The following is a 23,010-nucleotide window of genomic DNA, read 5'->3' as shown; positions in this document are numbered from 1 at the left end:
ATGCATGATGTTTTTTTTTTCCTTTTTTCATGCCTTTCCTCCCTCATCTCCTCCCTCCTGCCTCCCCCCAGCTGCCCCTTTCCTCCATCCCCACCGCCTTACTGGGAGGTATTTCATGAACAGCTGGGTCCCAGGAGAGGAGAGGTTAGTGAAAGAGGCGCACTGTGTATAATTCAATGATTATCAGGTGCGTGTACGTGTGTGTGTGTGTGCAGTAATATATGTGCTGTGTGTATGTGTGTGGGCCTCCCCCTTTCTATTGGCAGGTGTCAGGTGACAGGCAGGCCATGGTAGTGGCTGTCAGCTGGCTCTCTATTGGAGCAGTCACACTGTTCGCAACATTACCATAAGCTGATGAGGAAGGCTCGGGATGTCACACAAGAGACTCGGACTGTGTCAGCGCCACAGCTCCTGCATCTCAACAGACGTCTTTTCTTTCAGTCGGCCGTGTGTTCCCATCTGACTTAAAACCAGCATTGTATGGGAACTGGGAAATTCAGAGATTGAAACTAATTTCAGCTTATAAACAATTTTTCCCTTTGTAAATTAAACAATCATCAGAACCACAGTTCGTTTTTCTATTTGTTTTGCTGTTTTATTTGGAAATGATTAAATTCAATAAAATATATGCTTGCAACAAACCAACTGTTGCATCTGCATGTCACTCAGAGACGCCATAAGAACGCTTCATCTTACACAGTGGAGCTAAACTTTACTGATGGGCTTAAAGTAGAAAATGTTTGGTGTTGTCCTACTGTATATTTTTAATGTTTCTAGTTTTTTTGCTGTGTATATCTTAACATTTGTTCTTTACCTATATTCTGTACAGCTAGAGTAAAACTCAGGATCTGTACGTTAAGCATAGATTTAAGGATAATTTAGCATCAAAATGTCGTTGCGACTAAAGCAGTGCTAGGCTACTCCTCTCTTTTTTTTTGGCTCATTCTCCCTTTTCTGCTCACTAAGTCATTTATTTCTGTTATGTGTGATATTTAAAAGAAAATGAGCCAGGATAGAGCGAGACAGAAAACAAGAAATACAACTTGAGTACAGGAAGCTATAGTTTTTTATCTGTAAAAAATGAAATGTCTCCCAAAAAGCAGTGGTTCATGAAATGTAAAACATTGTATTTGTATGTCTATTAATGCTGTGCTGCTCAGATATTATTCAAATAAAAACTTATAAAACTAAAATATTAACAGATTTGTGCTGATCTAAGTTTTGAAGATGCTTATAGATATTACAAATATGGAGGGCGCCAAACCAAATGTGATAGGAGTAGCCCTGCTACGATTGCTCAGTGACTGGTTAGCAGAATATTTGAGTGCAAATAAGTTTTAATTTCCCAACTTTTGTTTTGATTTTTATCAAATTTAGCTTAAAAAACAATTAACAGTTTTATATTTATAGTAAAAATCTTTGTTGTGGCTACATTTGATGTTCCATTTCAGGCCCTTTCTGACTCTCTGACCCACAGATTAACACACGTTAGCCTCCTGAATCTGCCCTCTAAGTCCCACATGCTTGATAATCTTGCATAAACACGGAGCTGCTCTGCCTATTAGTAGCTCTCGTAATGGGAAAATTGGTTCAGGGCTGATTCAAAGATGGTCTTCCATTTGCACTACCTTTAGCATGCTAATTACTATTCTCCTCCACAGTGGGGGTCCTGTTTGAGACGGAGGGGACAAGCCAACTCCGCTCGATCTCTATAGCTGCTTCCCTAGGCTGTATTGTCAGCCTGCTGGGCCATGCGGGGGTGGGTGAAGGGGGAGGTGACATCCACACCAAGCATGACTCTTTAAAGCAAACTTCTTTTCTTTGATAATTTCTCCTAAAGGGTTAAATTAGCAGCTGTGTTTATCTCACAGCTGGGGCTTGATCGATGAAAAGTGAATATCAGAGGCTGATTTGACAAAGAAATACCTGACAGCTTTACATAAACTGATTTCTAAAAACAGCAGTTTATGATTGAAATTCGTCTATTTAAACAATATAATTCTGTTGGCATGTCAGATTCATTTTAAAAGGTAAATGTTTCACACACACAAAAACGTATTTGTTTAATTTTTAATGGAGCAATGACCAGTGGCAGGCCTGATCGATAGCATTAGCTGCGACAAAATACATAAAAAAGGGAATCAATGCTAATAAAGTGAGCTCAGCCTCATAAGAAAGCATCTGCCCCTTGCAGTCACCTTCAGATCCCCTGCCCTGCTTGTCCGGCTCTTTGTGAAACATGAGTGACTATCTGTGACACAACCTTCAGGTTAGAGATCACATGCATTAACAATTATTAATCGCCAGGTTCCTACGAGATACTAGCTGCTGAAAAGAAGGAGAAAGGTTCCTTTTGAAATGAAAGGTAAGTTTCAGATGTACAGTGCCTGTTAAATCTAAAGAAATATACTGACTTATGTTAAGGTTTTTCAAGTTTTGCCAAATTGCAACAAACTTCAGAATATTTCTTTTGTTCAGATTTTATGTGCATAATTGTGAAAAAATTAAATCGGTTTTACTAATAAAATCTGATATCCTTGACTGCGATACACACTTTCATGTCTTTTGAGCTTTGTCTCCATTTTGTTTTGTCAAATGAGGCTCTGAGATTCAGACAGAGAGTCTGTTGTCCTGGAGGAAGATGAAACTCCAACTTAAATCTCTTATCTTTTGCAACTTTTATCAAGTTTTCTACTCAGATTGTCTTATATTATACTCCTCTATCTTGACTTTAACGTTGTTCAGCATGTGTCACCTGAAAAAGGTGTGTTGAGTCCCAGTGTTGGGTCAGTCTGCCACAGGGCAGCTGTGGCGACTGTGTCATTTACCACCATCAGTCTATGAATGGGGGAATGACTGAATGTAGTGTAAATAAAGTGCTTCGGAGTCCTCAGGACTTGATAAACCACTATCAAAGTACAGGATATTTACAATGTCAATATGTTGTCTCACCTGGGCCGTGAGTTTCTGTTGCTCCTTCATAGTGACCATAGACCTCTGAGTCTCTGGCTAAGCTCTCTTATTTTTTTCTTTTCCTATTCTGATCAACTGAACTCCACTCTGCATAACTGGGACAACTTTCACAACATAAGGACGTCTCCCCCTCTTAAGGCTCAAGAACCTGTTAAACTGTGAGAACACTTGACTCCTCGACTGTGCACTCAGACAAAGAAAAAGCCCTCCAGGCATGCTTTACTCCATGCTTGTTTTTACCATAAGAGGTTGTTGTTTTTTTTTTTTTTCAAAAACAAAATCGTTTTCTAAATTAAATTAACGCAACAAAGTAAACTAAAAACATAAGTAAGCAGTATTGTAAGTTGTTATTCAAATATGTTCACTATTTTTCCTTTTAGGAAATTATCTATCCAGCTGTGTGTAACCTTTAGATCTTTGTACAAGTTCAAACCATTTGTGATCTGCACACAGAGGTCAGGTTATGCAAGGTCTGTTTGATTTAATTGACATTCATGGAAAGCATGTTTGTGGAAATTGAATGAACCTGATCATTTTTTTTTTTGTCATACTGGAACTTGTGACTTTGTTTAACCTGTGATCACTTTCATGCTATAAGGCACAAACAGGCATTTGCACAATATCAGCCTTCTGCTGCCTTTAGTTTCATTGCACAAGTAATGATACATATTCTGTAACATCAGCAATTGTTAAGGAGACATGTGAAGCAATTTATATTAAAAACAACTTTTAAAATGCTGTATTTAGATAAATGTTTTAATTATTTAAGTGACTATCTGAATTGGATGTACATGTTGGGACACACTAAGATAGATATCTAGCACTGTGTGAGAGAACAGAAACTTTTCTGTGTGCGCTTCCTTTAAGCACACAGTCATGTCCGTTTTGAACATGTTTATGTTGTCCTGTGGACTCTGGTGTGGTGACATTCAGTGATCTGTAGCGCAGTGCCCCACAGTGGCCAGCCCTGGGACACATTTCCTCCACCTCTGATCTAAACTGCATCTGCTGCAAGGTGGACACTGCATTTACATGAAGGTGCAACCACTTAGCGCCTGCTGTCATCAACAGTTTATCAGTTGATCAGCTATGATTGATGCTCTGCTAATACAGATTTAGCTTAGCATATTTTGCCTGCCAAGGGACCCATGAAGAGGTTCAATTACAGAGCATTCTAATTAATTTGAGAGCTTGTTAGAAAGAAAAAGGACAGCAGGTTTTTTTTTTTGAAAAACTCTGGAATGCAGATGTGTAAGAGACATAATTACAAGATAAGAGACCTAATTGGATCCTGCTGTGTGGCTGCAAAGGGTGTAGCCTTTGCCATGTTTTACAAGTTGCACCGTGTGAAGGTGCGCTTTTTTTTATAACCTTCTCACACACACAGACTTTCCGCTGTGGGCAAAGTGGAAAGTAGCCCCTTTCTAGTTCCTTTGTCTTCTTGGCAAAAGGTTGTTACTGCAGAGGTATGGTGCTTCTCACATCGGTTGGTTCTGTGATAGTCTTACAAAATATTGCACATTTTAAAAATTATTTATTATATAATTCTAAATTAGTTTAACATTTATATTTGTTCAAAGTTCTTGCACCACACATTTTGGTTAGTTACAACTTCAGGTTTGATTGAGCAGCGGTACTGTGAAAAAAACAAACAGAAAGAGGGTCTTTTTTGCGTTGAACAAAACATTTAAATAGTTCTTTGTGCCTGCTTCACAGTTCCTCTTGTAATGTTTTTATGACCTGAGTCCATTTTTTCCAGAACTCGTCTCGCAGGTCATGTAAAATGTTAGCAAGGTGGAGCCGACCACCCTCAGACCCAAAGCCTGCAAAGGTAATCTCATTGTTTTGTTGGATGGTCATATTATTCAAACCAGTCTGTCGCCATGGCTTTTATGGGAGAACAATTAAAAAGAAAAAAATTAAAAAGAAAAAAAAATGAAAAAAAGAGTCTGACAACATTTCTCTGAAGGGCCGACAGAGCTTTCTGTGGTGGTCCTCCAGTGCCTGGAACTCCACTGCACTCCTGTTGTTCTGTCAGGATTGAGATCTGCGCAGCACAATGAAGGTGCAAGTCAAGATGTGGCTGAAACTGTGCAGGTGGCAGGGAGGGTGGGGGTGACCCCACAGTAGGTGGCGGATCTCCCACCAGCTGTGCCCATCTGAGGGGAAAAGCAGCCCAGAGGAAGCTCCATTAGTTCCAGGACAGAACCAGGCTGATGGTAGCAGCACAGCAGCAGACCCTCCTCTCAATTACTTCTTAATGAAAGAGGTCAATGGAAAATGAATGCAGCTTCTGGAGCAAGGATTTAAACTTGATTTACACAGTTTTTTTTACTCATTCACTGTAACCATTTCTAGACTGAATTTAGACCTGGATGTCTTACTTTAAAGGTGGACAAACCACACTGCATTCTACGCCAGGCTAGTGTGGACTTTCAGGTACAACGTTTCTGCTTTTATATCTTTCACAGCACATGTTTATATATATCATAAAGCACAACCTGCTAGTACCAGGCCGATCACCTCATGTTAGAGATTTAACAAGGTCCTGAAACCTAAGACCTACTTGCATGACGGCAGGCAGTTGTTTGACATCCAGGATGTGATTCTCCCCTTCCATCACATCCTAAAGCTGATCTACTGGGTTGAAGTCCAGTGAAAATCTTTGGGGCACAGTTAGCTCACGGTCATCTTCAAAATATTCGGTCCTCTACACCATTGAAAGTCCCTGGAATCCACTTTATTCACCGTTTTGGTGCTTAGTTTGAACTGCAGACAGTTATCTTCACCACACCTATAGCACTGAGATGGGCTATGTGAATGGCTATGTTGATAGTAGAGACGACAAGCAACTAAACTATTGTACCTGAGAAATTGGTATATTGCTGAGTACATATTGGGTTTTTTTTCTTTTAATTTGTTGTGATTGTCATTGTTTTCATTGTTCTCTGTTTCTTTTCTCTCTGTCCACATCATCTTTGACTCTTTACATGTCTCAGGCCCTGTCCACTTTTACACCTGAAGCAGATATTTATCATTTATTTAATTGAATAAAGTTTACTATGCAACATGCATGATGTTCAGCGCTGCCCCCCATTTTACAGAGCAAATTTGTTTCGACACTGCAAGGTTACCAGGCCCACCATTCTGTTTGCCCAAACTGCCAGCAACACGATAGAGAGTGAGTTATCACTATGAACTGATTCACTCATATCAGAATGTCTGTCTAGCTAAAACACAGTAGAAAATCTTTCAAGATTCAATTAATTGTCATTCAGCACCACCTGAAAGACACAATGCAGAATGACATTACACATTAAAGATGGCCTCTCTCATTTTTTTATGTTGTCTGGCTTTAGTCAGAAAGTTCATAGAACTGGGTTGACTCTCAGTTGCCTTCTGATCAATATCTTTCTTACTTCTCACACAGCAGCTCTTTCAGGCAGGCCACCACCGCCAGGAAAGCGGACAGACTTGTGTCAGCTCTGTGGCCTCTCCATGACACCAGCAACTCGTGTCTTGCTGCTCTCATTTCACCCCCCATGAGAAACTGCTGCAGTATTTTCACATGACATTTGAGAACCGGTTGTTGTAATGATAGTTTTTTTTTTTTTTTTATTCTCAGCCCCCCCTTTTTGAACCTTCCCACTAATGAATTATTTCTGTTTGTTTTGAAGGAGAGGCTCTTAAAAGTTAACGAACTGTTATAGATATTTTCATGCAACCAGAACTGCACTCTTATTGCAAACATCTTGATTTCCATGTGTCTGCTTTTGTTTCTTTGAGGGCAGAGCATTTTTACCATCTACCTCTGTCATTTTTGGTTTTATGTGTATGCTGCTGTTTTGTACATAATCCCACTTAGTTTTGATCTGTGTCTCTGTGAGGCTGTGTGTTGTGTGTTTGTGTTTGTTTATGTGTCTCGTAAGTTTTGGTCCAGCTACCCCGGCCTGGTTGTCTGCTGTGCTGCCTGTCATTCTTGCATCCATTGACATTCAAACTGAGCCGCTGTGGTTCTTCATGTTTTTCAATTAGACATCACTTCAAACCAGCCTGTTTAGAATTTAAACAGCCAGTCGTCCCTGTTTATATAACCCAAGACCATTGGAAAAGCTAAAAACTAAAGAGTCGCATAAATCTTTATAATGACACACTCAAAAATAAAAGATGTTTACTATGAGCTGCAGCGGATCATAAGAGAAATGTTTGACTCATCCCAACAGGTGTCCCCCCACAGGCTCTGCCAGAAAAAAAAACAAAACAACAAAAACACCCAGTGGTAGCACTAAATAACCCAAAAGGTTCGCATTTTTCCAATCACAACAGAGGTGTCATTTACGCCCCCATCACCAGGCGTGACCTGGACCCAGACTGAGCCCCGAGGAGACACGCTATTGATCCACGTAGCCAAGAAAGCCAGCTGCCATTAAAGCCATGACAGTGGAACTGTACGGCATCGATCGGCAGGGCCGGGGCCACACCATATTATTTATAGAGGAGAGCTCCATCCTCTTACTCTCTTATGTCTGATAATTGATGGCAAGTGGGGCCTTGCTTCCTACCCTGACCCTGACAAACTGAAAGTCTGATGGATTACATCTAACACAATTATGATTGATATTATCAGATTACGGCATGCACGACACGGCATGGCAGCTGAGTAGAGCTGAGGCATTCGCTCTGTCAGGACGTCTGACTCAACTCCTCCGCTGGGAAATGGAAACTCTGCGGTCAAGATGCATTTTGTTGTAACATCAGAGCTTCTGCTTTTATGAGACAAAGCATAAATTCTGAAGCGCAAGAAGATTTATAGTCTCAAGATATTGTAGCAGTTAAGTTGTATCTGTAATGTAATAATCTGGACCTTTATCACAATTTTACAGATACAGGGAGACTCCTATATCTCTTAGATTAAGATCTTTCCAACATCACTATGATGAATACACTGCAGTCAAGGAATATTTTGGGGTAAACACTAATAATTAATGTAATCAATGACTTGATTTTATTATTGATTAACCCAAGGTCCACTTTCTGAAGATTTAATTAAGTAGTGCAACAGCTAAGGGGGAACTTTATTTATAGGAAGCTTAACATTCAGAGCATTCCTCAAACTGATTAAAGGTCTGACTTTTATCAAAAGTTTACTAGTCTTTCTGGAGTTTAAAGACGGAAGTTTAATGGACTTGAATTTTTAGTTCTATTGTCTTCTGTAAATTTCAGATGCAGATGTTTGGGAAATGTAAAAATAGAGGAATTCAAGGTTGTGGAAACACATAATTTCTCAGAACTAACCTGAGTTTCTTTGAGTTCTGGGATTATGTCATCCGGTGGGATTGTCAGCTTCCAAGAGTGACTCCGGCAGCACAGACTGTTGGTTCTGGCTTTGCTTGTTGGATGTCCAGGCAGTGGTTCACTTTCAATTCAGAACTGGGTTAAACTGGAAAATACAAAACATATAGCAGGAGTTTTACACTAAACTAGATTAAAACAGCAAAGTGCACACACCAAACAAAAACATTTGCTGCAAAACAATCTGATAGATGAACCTGGTTTTGTGTAAGTCTTAGAAATCAGCTGCTTCCCAGGGAAGGAGCCATCATCAGGGCATGATCAACCAATCAAAGGCAAACTTTCAGAAACTTGCAGCAACGGCGCACTAAACACACACATTACGATAAAATAGATGCTATTGTTCTTTCATCATTTATTAGATTCATGTCCTATTGATTAAAAGGGGAAGCTTAATTACTAATGTTTGACTTTTGAAAAAAATAAGATATTCTCAAACAGTCGATCAAATTTTAACTGCACAGCACTCCAAAACAATCACTACTAAACCAAAGTGCTTTCCATCAGTGCAGTCATAAAAAACACAGACTAGAATAAAAACAGATAAATTGGTTGAAAAATAAAAGCCTGAGTGCAACTATCTGCTTAAAGCAGTTCTAAAAATTAGTTTTTAAGCTCAGCTTTAAACAAATGTAGATTATTGGTGGTTATGAATTTCATAGCTTTGGACCAGATGCAGCAAACGAACGGACAACTCGGTGTTTGACTTTGACCTGGAAACTTCCAGAAGATGTTGATCAACAGACCAAAGAGCTCCAGCTTATGTGCTTGTAAAAGATCACATAAACAGGAAGGTGCAATGCCATTAACAACTTTGAAAACAAACATTAAAAGTTTAAAATCAACTCTAGGATGCACTGCGTCAGCGGAGGGAAAAAAGTACAGGAGTGATGTGGCTGTGTCTCCTGGCGTTAGTCAACTTTTTCATGCAACACTTCTTTTCTAAGCTTCCCTTCGAGGTCATAAAAATATCCTTAATATTCTGCTGTAGTTGTGGCTAAATCTATAATGTCAGTCAATGAGATTTTAAAGGGTTTTGAAGAAAAGTAGTGTTTAGAAGGAGTGTGTGAGTGCTCACTACAGGATGTCTCGACTTGTTTTCACTTATGCATATTATAGTGGTTAGAAGGCAGGATGATTGCAAAACCACCTTCCATCTGAAGGCGTGATAATATCCTCACAGCAGACTTTGTTTGACTCGAGTAAATTAGTAGGTTTGCTGAAATTAAAGTTGGTGCATTCCCTTCATTGATTTATTTCCACCACATTTATACGACTCCCCAAGCGTAATGATCGGATTGAGCACTTCACATTTTCTTCCACCTCAATATGTTAACATTGTTTAATGGTTTTGTAATTTCCCTTTTTTTCCTTTGGAAGAGAGAGAAAAAAAAATAAATAAATAAAAACAAAATAAAAACACAACCTCTGTCATGAGAGATGGGTTTAAATAATTAGGCCAGAAACGCTTTCATCTTTAATATAATTTTCTGAACCTTGAAGGAATGAATATTTCAGAGATCATGTTGTAATAATATTAGCTAAAACTGGAGCAGGAACCTTAGAAAACAGGGAGTTTTTCCACATAAAATACCTGACACTTAACTTTGCATGTTTTGATTCACAGTTCGAGTGTTTGCACCCGAGTGCGGGCGAGCTTGTCTGCGCTCGTTTGCGGAACTGTGAAAGCTCGACTGCAGACAAGGCATGGTGAAAGCGCCGCATTCACAAGGCCACAGCGCAGCACAGACTCTTCCTGTCCCATCAATGACCAGCGTACCGCTCCCAATCCATTTCTTTATATGCTATTATTATGAGGTTTGCTTGCAGTTTTCCCCTCCTCCTAATCCAATTACCCTGAAGGACTATAATGCAATTTAGACATTGTTTATTATTCAATTAGAGGACATATCTTTCCTTCTCAAACATGCAACGCTTGCCCTTAAAGCCGTTTTATGGCTGAGAAGTTTTCTGCATTCTGCCGAGTTCATCGTGATGGGGAATTGAATTAACATGACAGAAGGAGTAGCTCCTTATGAGGCTTAAACTGTAACGACAAGCCCGTTAAAATTCATTTTCCACTCTGATTGGATTTAGCGCACTCATCACTGCCTCACAGATATGTCTGTTCTTCATTCATATTTGAGAGAACAAGAGGGAAAAAAAGCGAGAAAAAAAAACATAAATCTCACAAATTGGTTCCTGTCTGTTCTTGTTAAAATGATGGAGATTTATGGCTCAACTGATGCACAGGGGCCTCAACCGCTCTCTTGTCCTCGCTGGGATCCGATCCCTAAGTATGCCAACAAAAACTGTTTGACTCGACAATTGTTACAGCACTTGTAGAAAATTAAATTAAATCTCCATTACTCTTCTGGGAGATTTTATGCCAATTTAATTGGAAAAAATAACATTCCTATTAGATATGAATGGTGGATAACACGTGAAGGATGTGTCCACTTTGTGAAACTTTCTCTTTGTGCGTCTAAATCACTTCTTGACTTCTGCTTCATGTGTGAGAGTAACTGTTTACAGTTAGCATTTACAGAAAGGACGTGTTAAATGATGCCAAGTTGTATTGCAGAACATAAAATGCATACCCATTTGGAAGTAAGTGTGCAGCTCACATATATCTGCAGTTTCCTGAAACAGTGGTGCAGCAGAGGAGGAGACCCACTCTCCTGCTGCTTCTGGGCTGTTTGCTAGAGCCAAAAGCATTTTAACACCTGTACTCCTGGCCAAGTCCTTTAGCATGGACCACGCCATAATGAGCTGCTAAGGAGCTTAAGGGGGGAAAAAAAACGACTGAGGAAAACATAAAAATGTCCCCATTCAAACAAAAGGCGTGTGCTGCACTCCTGTTAATCGTAATTTTATTGGCCCTCCTCATTGGTGATATTTGATTTCATTTTTCACTTTAGCAAAAAGATGGGAGGTCTCATATGTATGGTCAACATATGGCACATATTAGATTACACATATATTGTGTTTTGTTTGGGCGGTGTCATCTTTCTCACACAGAAGCTTCATGCAACATATGTCCTTCCTCATTACTCATATCGCACCAGCTATTGAGGAATATCTGGTTTCTGATACTTTCAGCGCTTCTTATCTTCAAAATGCAACACTTGATCTGAGAATAAAGAAGAAAGAAGTGTGACTCAAATATGCATTTATTTAGCAGTTAAATAAGTCAACAGTCAGAGACGGCCACTTGAGCCACCACTGTTTGCTTTTGTAAATTCACCTGAATTTTGTAAGCTTCTACATGTAACTTTTTATTTAATAGCAGTCGCCTTCTATCCTTTTCAGGTATGCAATAACAAAACTGTAAACTTATTATTTCAAAGGCATTTACTGGTTTGTGAAAAGTTAAACTGAACCTAACTATGTGAAAAACATTTATTCAAATATGGAATAATAACCCCAGGGCAAGTAGATAAAAAAAAATCTGAATTCTTTGGTATGTTGGTTGTTTCACAACCTCATGAGGGAGGTTATCATGAAAATCTGATTTCTTCCAATATTTTAACAATTAGACAAATTGTTCTAGACAGAAACGTGCAGTTAAAACAGATCAATAGTTTTTAAAACTTTGCTTTTTTAACCTGTTTTGTAACACATTCTCATAGTATGATTCAACTATATGTCAGCATGTTATTTACTTAAATTGATCCATATTGAATACATTTGCAGTTCACTCTACCTTTTTTCATTTAGACTGTGAGTGTGTCTGAAATGTTGCTGTTTAAAATGAACCGTCTTCAAAAGCTGCCATGTATTAAACAGTTTTTTTCTAAACACTTTTTTTCTTCCAAAATTCAAACTGAAAATGAAATACAAATCTTACAAATGCTTTGATTCAGTGACAAACCATCTCTGGTCCGTCACCATGATCCCATATACACATTTATCGCTTACTTTGAAAGTTTTAAATAGTTTAGCCCCATCTTAACTATAAAGTCTACTAAAACTGTGTCTCTTTTTCCCTGGCTATGACTGAGCGTATATAAGAAGCTAAATAGTTTTTAGCAATCTAAACTCGATGTGAAGCATTTGGATCATGGTTTTAAATGTGCCACATTAATAAACTTGCCATTGACATCAGGAGAATTATCTAAACTTTTATGAAACTATCAAGTCTTGATGAAACAGTCATTTTGTGTTTAATATGTGACATCATGGTATAAGTGCCTCAAACTAAAATATAAAACTTCTTGGCTCTTGCAGCATTGTTGTGGAGTCGATGCACACAACCTCCACTGTTGCTGTGGAGGGGGAAAATTACTGGACTTACTGGCATAACACTTGGACGAAAGGAGACACCAGACACCACTGGAAGTCACATAAACATATAATATGCTATTATATGACAACCATGATAATGTGACTGAATTCCCTTAACCTTTCTACCCGAATCATCAATTGTCTTGTGCTCATCTTCATCTAAATTGCATTATGAAGGCAAAATGCAGTCCAATACATCATCAGTGCAGCAAGTAATCCAGCTTATCAGCACCCAGAGGCTAATAAGACCTATTTTTTTAATGTAAGAATTGTACATTGACAAACGGATTGCATTTACTTCCTTCTACCTTGCTTATTATCAGCAACCTGTAATATAAATATGCAAATCCACTGCTTGAACTTTACAATCCTCCGTTGAGGCTATTCATCTCCTTTAAAGTGTTCATTTCCATGTGGAGAGCCCCCATGCATCAAGCTGTGTCATTTTGAAAGCAAATATTAATCAATTTTGCATTGTGCGTTGGCCCAGAGCAGTGTGTAATATATGATGCGCCTGTGCTAGGACAGATGCATGCAAACGCTCCTCCAGTCAAACTTCTGATAACTGGGAACTGGCTGTACCATTATATGATATCATTAAGCTTTATCTCCATAGTCACACATGCGCTGTCCAGTCTTCTTTAAACTGCTTTGTTTTCCAGAGAACAGAAGAATGATCTAATGCTAATTTACTTCAGCATCTCTTGCTTAAAAATTAGATTAAAATACTGAAGCAAGATTAAATGTAACCAGGTTTTAGTTATGTGGGGAGTAAGGATGACTCTGAAGAAAGCTAATCTTATCAAAGTACATGGTATTATTTTGATTGGAAATGAAAGTCAAGGGTTTATGTTAAACACTGGGGTAAAATCAGACATTTTGGACCAATGCAAGAACAGTTAATAAAAGTTTGCAAACAGCATGGTTACATTTCACATTCGAAGACTAAATGTGCCGTTAATACTAATGTTGCTATAAATAGCCCATCTAGATTCAGACTTTTCTTTTCAAAGCAGTAAATATAGTTTAGAATTTTGAGTGAAATAAATAAAAACTTGCAATAAGAAGAAAATAAACACGACAAAGTGACGAAAATCATTTGGCTGTAAACACAGCAAGGTCTCGCAGAGCAGCGTTGTGCCACTGTGGATTTGACAAGCTATCATATTGAGTTGTACCACATTAGGATAGTCTGGCTGGTCATTGCGAGTCGCGCGACAAGCCTTTCCAAGCAATTTGACAGAATGAAATAACAATCCTGATAAAGCCAGGCTAGCAACTAAGTTAAAAAAGGAGAAAGAGCATACAGCAAATACAGCAGCCTGGCCCATTTCCCTAAGGGCTCCCTCCTACTCAATAGTGTCAGACACAGCAGACAAACGATGATAAAGTGATCCTCTCATGACTTTGACAGGCAGGAAAAGACAGCAGCAAGGCCTGCCCATGCAATAACGCCAGTCAAGCAGGCTCAAAGAAAAGCAATGAGACACTTTTCATGTGTAAGAGCACAATCAAAGCGACCACCTACGCCTGAAATCATCTCCCTAATTATTGCCAGTGACCTGTTAATAAAGAAAAGCATATTGTTGCTGTCTGTTCAGGGAGGTTTGTTACCTTTCAAAGAGTCCCTTGTGGAGAAAACATGATTTAAGCAATGCTTTTTCCACCATGTCATAGTGTATTACTGGCATCAATAACAAACCTTTCACTTCACTTACAATTTAAAGTTTTCCCACTCAGCTTTAGAGCACCTTGAGAATTGAATTCCAACCAGAAATGGGTTAAAGTACAACAACTCTGGTGGGGAACCGTAGCCCAAATGTTGTAAAAGCCCAAGAGTTGACTGTGTTTACTTTTCCTACCTGACAGTCAGGAAGACTAGATATGAATGGGGACCAAAAATGCAATATTTATTACATTTTCAGCTGCTGCAAGTCGCTTTCACACTGCAATGTGTCAAACAAATCAAACCCTTTGAGCTACCTCTTCCCCTTCCGCGCTGCACCAAGAACCACAGATGGTAACGACACCAAAACCTTTGAAGAAGACATTGTGCGCAACTTCCTTCGTTACAAAATGTTAACAAAAATAGAATAGCATCAGATTTTACTGGTCGCAGGATTTTTCTTTCGACTTTGTTAAAAGACCACAACCATTTCTCTCACTAGTGCTACACTAGTGAGTTTGTTTTGGTTGTATTTGCACACTACGGTCCACTGGCATTCGGTCCGCTTTCATTCACATATGCATTCGAACCACACCAGAGTTCACTTTAATGGAATCGAGACTTTAGTTTTTAGGCAGACCAGTTCACTGTTTTAATCTGCGTCAGAGTTTGATTGCGCATTTACACCTCCCCAAGCAAACCGGTCTTTCTAGACAGACTAGAGTTTGATTAAAGCAGACTGAACTGGGCTGCTGTGAATGCACCCTCAGACATGATGTCTGTCGACTTGAGTTCAAAAACAAAACATTTCTCATGTAATTAGAGATGAAACCCACTCACTACATGTGTCATCGAAAACTGCTCTGACAAGTAATGTGCATATTCTGTGTTCTGAGTTTTATTTATTAGCTTAAGACATTTATGTTCTTTACTTGAGAACTTGTAGGCTCTTTCAAGGAATTACAACTGATAAGAGTTTTTTTTTAACTTGCGAGCCTCCAAGGTCTTCCAGTGTAACTCTGTGCTGTCAGTTGTTGTAACCCAGCATCAACGTGAATGCCTAACTATGTTCTTTCTTTAACTAAAGAAAAAAAACGTTAATATACCGGTACGCTATCAATTAAAAAATTTAGACAAATGCCTTTAGTCATTGTCCCCTTTGGTCTACCAAGTGATCTTAATGTGCATAAAAGAAGCTTATTTTACTTGACAAAGCAACAAGGCCAACTGAAGACTTGCTGAGCCAGAAGGTTGAGCGTGTAATATCAAAGGGACACCCCGATTGTGTCGAGGAGCAGACAGCGCCAACACAAGCAGTCCATTTCTCTGTTAATTATAGTCATATTGCTGTATTGAAGTCCACTGTTCCTTAACATATTCTTTGCTCTGGATCCCTTTTGTCTCAGATAATGGAATGTCAGCTCTGTGTGATTCCTGTGTGTTGCAGAGTGTTGATCAAAGTGACCTCTGCACCCTTTTGCTCTTGCAAATCAATACACGCACTCAACGCGAGCTGACAGAGGCAGGCACAACATATAATAAATGACAATTCCCCGGCACCGTGGCAGGAGCATATCTGACAGCCACTGCTCATGGCAGTCATTTTCATGTGATGCCAAGCTGTTATGTTCAAAGTGGGATTCATTTGCCAACCCTGCTTCACACAGATGCTGATATTACAAGGCTGACTTGTAAGCACCTCATCCCCCAGTCATACGTTCCCACTGAAGCCGTCCCGGACAAGTGCTGACAGAGACAGCGGTATTACAGTTGTATCTTTTTATTGTTGTTGTCTTTCAAAGGGAGCTTATATTGAAAGCAATTTTCCTCTTAAGGGAGCAAATTGTTCACAGAAAATTGTAACTGCCATCGCTTGGAGATGATTGGATGCATCTTTTGGGTGCTGGCAGCAAAGAATGGAAGGATTTCATATGCAGGAGGAGAGAGGAAGTAGGAGGGGGGGCTGGGGGGGAAGAACAGCACATATTAAAGAATGTGTTGAGAAAAATGAGCGTGAATTTTCACACACTCCGGATGATGGAAATGGCTGCTGTTTTGCCAGGTGGTGGTGGGGAAAGAAATCTGATGTGGGGGGGTTTGTTTTGTTACAAAGAGGTAGTGGCATAGTGGCAATGTGAAGAGGGCTCTGGAGTTGCACTTTTTTAAAAATCTATATCTTGAGTCAGCCTGGAGAATGGAAATGCTGTTATTCTGCCGTCCCGGGATATACTCAAACAGTTTTCTGATATATAAACATCATTCTAGTGAAAAGAAAAAGCCTGCTTACTCCCTCCAACACAAGACACAGCAAAACTGTGACAGCATAAAGAAAAAAATCAACATTGAATAATGTTCCATTAGATTATTATTTAGCAATAGTTAACATGTCTAACTTACTGCTATAGATTGCTAAAATGCCAATGCAAAGTGAATAATTGGCCTTTGTGCTGTAAAGATAGACATATTAAGCTAATATGCACAAGCTTTGGGGGGGGGGTCTCTGTTTGGCCCACCTCTGTCTTTTACAACATGGATCTAAAGAAGTTTTTAAAATATTAAGGAAAAAGTGATTACTAAACTACGGAGTAGGGATCTTTATGCAGGTAAAGAAAGTAATCAGTTTCTAAAGAAAAGTTTATTGGTTTTACAATATTTTGTGGTATTAGGGTAATTTGTTTAAAGTAATTTGCACAACTTTACCTCATGAGTTTGCTCTGGTTTTATTTATTTCAGCTTTGTTTTATTTTTCTTATTTCTTGCAAGATATAATTTTTTTATAGATGTTTATTAAATCAGAGATACGTTTCCCAGAGAGCAGACAGTTTTAAACTGGTTGGTTAAATTGGGTGTAGCATGGAGAAACATTGGTGTCACTGTATGAATGAAATGTTGCTTTTATGCCAGATGTGATTTGACTATAGATGAGTTGCAGGAGTTCAGACCTATGGCATTGGCATTGTGCTAGGTCCAAGAAAATAAATTGAAAATAAATGAAATGACCCGTAAATGCACAGTATTATAAATCTAAGTAACTAACAAGTTCCATTAGAATTCAAAGACTGTTCCCTATAAGATCACAAAAAAATTCTAATAAAGTATATAGTAAGTTCAGGAAAAGTATCTGGAAAAGTGCATAACATTTAGTGCAAAAGCACCTTGTAAGATCTGGAAAGTAACAGGTAGGTTCCCTCTAGGTTCTCAGACAAATGCATAATAAGTGCTGGTAAGTATGGTACCTGTCTATTAAGTAACCACTAGGTTTGGGCAAAGTACCAACATTTAGTGCTCCTAAAATACTGTTTTTTAGAAGAAAAATTAATGTCAAAAGTATGGTACCAGAAATAGATTTTAAAAAATAACTATGCAAAAAAGTGTGAACGCAAAGTTTATCAGCTAGAGTCAGTACCATTATCTTCATTTGTTCCCGGTCTGCTCCCCTTTCTGTATCGACACCAACAGGTCCCTGCAGCTGCTGCTAATTGCCCACAATCCTGACAGATCTCTAACAATGGACAGAATGAATTATGAAAGTGTCAGAACCGACCCAAACTCCCTGTGCCCACTCATCCACACCTCCAAGCAACTCTTGTTTGTTTTGCGCAAGCCTGACTCATCCATTAAGGGTTATTGTTTTCTCCAAACATGACATTGATTCAATTTAGCAGCAATCAATTTCAAATGGTTCTGACATTCAGATATGACCTTAAAGCCTGGCAGACCAAAGAACTATGATTAGGATTAAACTTTTGTTAATGAGGTGATTTCTCTTCACATGGCTCTGTGTGACACCGTGGAACAGGAGTGGTCAGTAAAAATTAGATCAATTATTGGGAATGAAACCGCTTTAACTTGATTACCCCTGCTCTTGCTAATTTGTGTAATTAATAACCTTCTCTGAGCTGCAGCGAGCAGTTTATTAATAACAATCTATATCTGTGCTCTGTAATGAAACGGCAGGGGCCGGGGCCATCCTTACTGCAGGTAATGTCACAATCAATGGTGTCCAACACACATGTTAATTACCGCAGTTATTAATTGTTACAGTTGAATCTGAATGCTACATGCTGTCACCTCCTTTGTCCCATTATGTATAGCAATCAGTGGATTGAAAATGGCAAATCTAATTAGCCATTCAGCGAGCAGGCTGGGAATCCAAATGAGACGGTATCGCCCCTGACAGCTGGCAGCTGAGGCGCCGCTCACACTGGGCCGAGAACAAAACCAGCATTATCCACTGCCCCGGGAACAACAGGAAAAGGCATGTATCGCAAACTAATAAATACATTCACAGCAGCGGCCTGCCATATCACACAATGGTCTAATGAAATGCCTGCTTGATGCCTTTGTTTGGGTACAAGGAGTGTTTATGCATTTATCTGTACAGGGAGCACCTCGTCCATCCAGCAAGCGGTCGTTTTCCTGGGCAAGACAGAGACTGTGCCAACTGGGACTCATGGTAAAAAGAAATTAAATTATATAACATACAGTTGTATGGAAATAGGCAGCTTGTGTTTACTTTTTTTTTTTGAAGAGTAATTTAACAGCCTGGAAGTTAAGCTAAATTAATTTTAAAAATTGTAGTTCTTTTAATTATTGGCATTAATGTTGGTCTTATAGTGACAAAACAGGAATCTTCCATTGCTGAGAGTAATGACACGCCCTCAGAACAATACAATAATTCAATTGTACTTTGATCCACATGTGACCGCATTTGACAATCAAAAGTGTCGTTGATTAAATTTGCCTGATCTGCCACTGTTACTTCATTTTCTAAGAGTAAAGAGAGTGATTAGCAAAGGTCATTGATAAGGAGAGCAGGACATAGTTCACTTCATTCAATTTAGCATGGATGACCAAGTGGATAAAAGTATGTATAATTTCAAAAAGAAAGAAAAAAAGAAAGAAGCTCACCGTTTAGTTCACTGTTCTCTGGCCAAAAGACGTGGATTGTTCATTGTCTTCACATGAGATATAAAGGGTGTGGATAACCTTTTGAAAGGAATTATTCACCTCATTTCAGCTTTATTATCTTAAAATCAATATCTTTTAACTGCATAGAAACATCAGCAGCTTTCTACATATTACAGCTATGCTACTAATGAACATAAAGTCCTGTTCTACTCTTAAGAGTCTAACCAGGGGGGCATTCTGTTTTAATAACAAATATATGCAGACAATGAAAACACACGACTGCGTAATGAGGGAACATACTGTCTCTTAGTTTAATTTTGTGTTCTTTTTATACTTAGTCAGATTATCCAGGTTTCAAGCTGTAAAATAAAACAAGAAGTTGAAATTCCGACAGTGAAAGTCGGAGATCGCTGAGGAACCCAGAGTATCCAGTATGGCTGCCATGCATTCAGAATGTAGTGAAAACTGCCATTATTAGCTATTTATTTGTGCTTCTCATGGTTTGTATCTCATTAAGATAGAGGAGTTCTAAGTGTTATAAAATATCTATTAGTATATATATTATTTTGATGTTTGAACTATTTTGATGTTTGAACACATAAAATGAATGACTGCTATCAGCTTGTGCTACTAACACCAAAACAAATAGCAAATCCAACTTTCTTCCCACTGGTAACTAGGATGCTATGAAGTCCTTCCCAGCTCTGATCTCCAAGATAAAATTTAAAAAAGTTAAACAATACCTAAGTAAAAATATCCATGTGAAAGACCAGATTTTTGGAATAGAACAAGAAAAATGTGGATACCAAGAGAACACAGTAGGCATGTGGAAAGTGTGTTCTGGTTACACTGCACATCATCTTAAACACACCATACTCACAGTGGAACATGGTGGTGGCTGTATCACGATGTGGGGATGCCTTTCTTCACCAGGGAGGGGAAAGTTGGCCCGAGTTTATGTGAAGACGAATGGTCCAGTCCAGTGACGTGGGGTGAGGTTCATAGCTGGTGAGGCACCGATTTAATTATAATCGGATTTACAAATCTAGACCCCCGCATGTTATTGTTTACGTAAGGAAATTTCGCGCATGCGTACAATGCTGGAGGGCAAAACGACTATTCTTTAACGTGATGCTTAGCCGCGCCGCAGAATAATTCCGTTATCTCAATCAAACTTAGACATGTAGATATTATTAATTTCGTGCTGTGCTTAACAGCAAAGGGAGAAACCGTTAAAGTGCAACTCAATACCACGTCTTTCTCGCTCTCCGTATCAGCGCAGCTACTGTATGGCTAGCTCGCCGTTACTGTCTCTTACTCTGCAGTTGTGGAGTCACAATGTCTGGGATCATGAGCGCCCCCAGCGATGAGGCACGAAAACTGCCTGCCTCACCTCGAATCTGTTCTCTGCCGTTTATGATCGCTCCTCAGCACACAAAACACGATACACACACAGTTGGTGACAATAAAAACACAGTACATTAAATACATAAGCTAAATTATGGAAAATCTGTTCATACATTAAATGTTTTTAACCATTTTATTGGCGACGTACAAACAGGAGGAGCATGCTCTCATAGAATGGCAACCGGTGCAGTTAGCGAGAGGCTGCACAGTCCCAGGTGAGGCTCAGCTCGCTGCTGCCTCACCTGCTTCGCTTCCAAGCATTTGAATGGGAAAATGCGAAAATTCAACGATTTTGAAGAAAAAATTAATCAGATTTGGTTAAATTAAATGAAAAAAATAGGTATTTTATAGTACAAACCACAGGGTGAAAATATCTTTATAAAATATTATTTTTCCATGATGACAGGAAAATGATGCCTCCCCTGACCGCACGTCACTGGTCCAGTCTTATAAGAGAACCTGTAAGACACACCAGCCTGAGCATCAGGTGGTGGTCAACATATCCACTGGATAACGACCCTAAACATTTACCAAGAACTACAATCGTATGTTTTAGATCAAGTTATTTTAATTGCCCCCGTTAATGTCCACATTTATATCCAATTGAAAATTTGTGGCTAAACGTGACAATTGATCTCCAAAGATGCTTTTGCTCCAATGTGACAAAACTTCAGCTACTTTCCTAAGAAGAACAGGCAAAATCTCCAGTTTCTAGAGACATTTCCAATAGACTCGCTGCAGAAAAATGTAGAATCATCTTTCTTGCACTTCATAATTATGATCTACATTGTGCTGCTTTATCACATATAATTCATATAAATGTAAGCTCCTGCTAGTTGTAATATAAACTTAGTAAATCATTTGTTTGAGACCTGCTTGTAAGACAGAAAGGTGTTCACTTTCCAATAGATCCTGTGCACGCACACACGCACGCACACACACACGCACACACACGCACACACACACACACACACACACACACACACACACACACACACACACACACACACACACACATCCACACAGCGGTTCATGTTTAAAGAAGACAGTGGCTTCTGTCCTCATCCAGAGGCACCTGTAAATAATGCAGTGTTAAAGGTGGCAGCCAGGCAGGAATTAGAAGGTGAGCAGGTGGAGGGACCCCCACCCCAACACCAACCCCACAGCAACACAGCTTCATGCCAAGTCTCACTTTCAGCCTCACCATCCATATTCTTAACACCACAGGTGCTGAGCACCACCGCTGCAGGCCCTACAGGGGGGGCCGCCGGCCTCTCCGCTCATCGTACTCAAAGCAGTGATGGGCAATAAAAACACTTCCCACCTTAAGTGAAAGATACGACTTTAAATATTTTACACACATTCTGCATATGCAATTTATCCACACCTGGCTCTCAGGAGCAACAACATCTGGTAGCTGTTGCTTTAGGGGCAATTAATTCTTCATCCAAGTGTACAGGTCCTTTCTGAAAATGTGGAAGAATGACTTATGATTCACTTAGATGAGCTCAAGTTTCGCAGAGTAGTCAGGTAAAAACCATAAAATACATTCAAAGGGTCAATTGTCTGGTGCAATAGTTTGTATGTGTTTGCAAAAACTTAAGGTTCAGTCATGCAGTGACCCTCCATAAAAAGTTCATTTTTTCTTTACTAGTGGTGTTTGGACAAACACATGAATACAGATGAACTAGAAAAGTAAGTAAACAGAACAAAAACATCTTAAAATACAACACAAACCAAAATAATGTTTTTTTTTGTTTTTTTTAGTTTCACTTTCTTCTACACAAACTGTATACTGTTGTATATGTGACCTACTTTTGCATTAATTACTACAATACCTTTTTGCACATCTAGTTGCTTGGAAGACTGTTAACCTCATTTTCTGCACAGATTGGCTATACAAGGTATTTTGCATGGACAAACATTAAACCTGAAAAAGTTTTTCACCTTTTTTTTTTTTTTTTCATTAAATCCTCCATCAACGTCATGATTTAGACTAGAGGATCTAAAAAGTCAAATGTCTATTTTCTTTATTAAGGAAATCAAGTCATCCAAATCAAACTGGCGTAATATGAAAAAGTTATTGTTTTCTCTTGTTAAATCACATTTTAAATGTGTTTAACCACATTTTTTGGAAACTTGAAATCTAAAGTAAAAGATCTTAGAAAGCAACAAATCATCATCCATTCTAAAGAAATTCAAGAATAGATGAAAATCAAAGTCATTGACATGTATAAATCTAAAAAGAGTTACAAACATAAAGGCCAAAAATCTAACTGATCCCTTAATAAAACCCTCATTTAAAAAATAGCTCTTGAATTTACTCTCTTTGCCTAATTTTAAAATTTGTTTGATGAAACATTAACCTTAACAAAAACAAAATCTGTAAGTATATTGTATTTCAAAACAAAGTG

The 23,010-nt window shown here is 38.8% G+C and overlaps 1 long non-coding RNA gene across 1 annotated transcript; it reads right to left on the bottom strand.

The window, feature by feature from the left end:
- Positions 1–640: 640 nt before the first annotated feature.
- LOC103462650 (uncharacterized) lies at positions 641–21,511 on the bottom strand. Its single transcript, XR_533366.2, has 3 exons — positions 20,070–21,511; positions 8,269–8,413; positions 641–5,132 (listed from the first exon to the last, which is right to left on the bottom strand). It is a non-coding gene; the product is annotated as an uncharacterized LOC103462650 (long non-coding RNA).
- Positions 21,512–23,010: the final 1,499 nt, after the last annotated feature.

This window comes from Poecilia reticulata, chromosome 3 (genome assembly GCF_904066995.2).
Source record: "Poecilia reticulata chromosome 3, P_reticulata-male-v2, whole genome shotgun sequence".
NCBI lineage: Eukaryota > Metazoa > Chordata > Actinopteri > Cyprinodontiformes > Poeciliidae > Poecilia > Poecilia reticulata.
The sequence above is the reverse complement of the archived record's forward strand: the minus strand, read 5'-3'. Positions and strand labels throughout refer to the sequence as shown.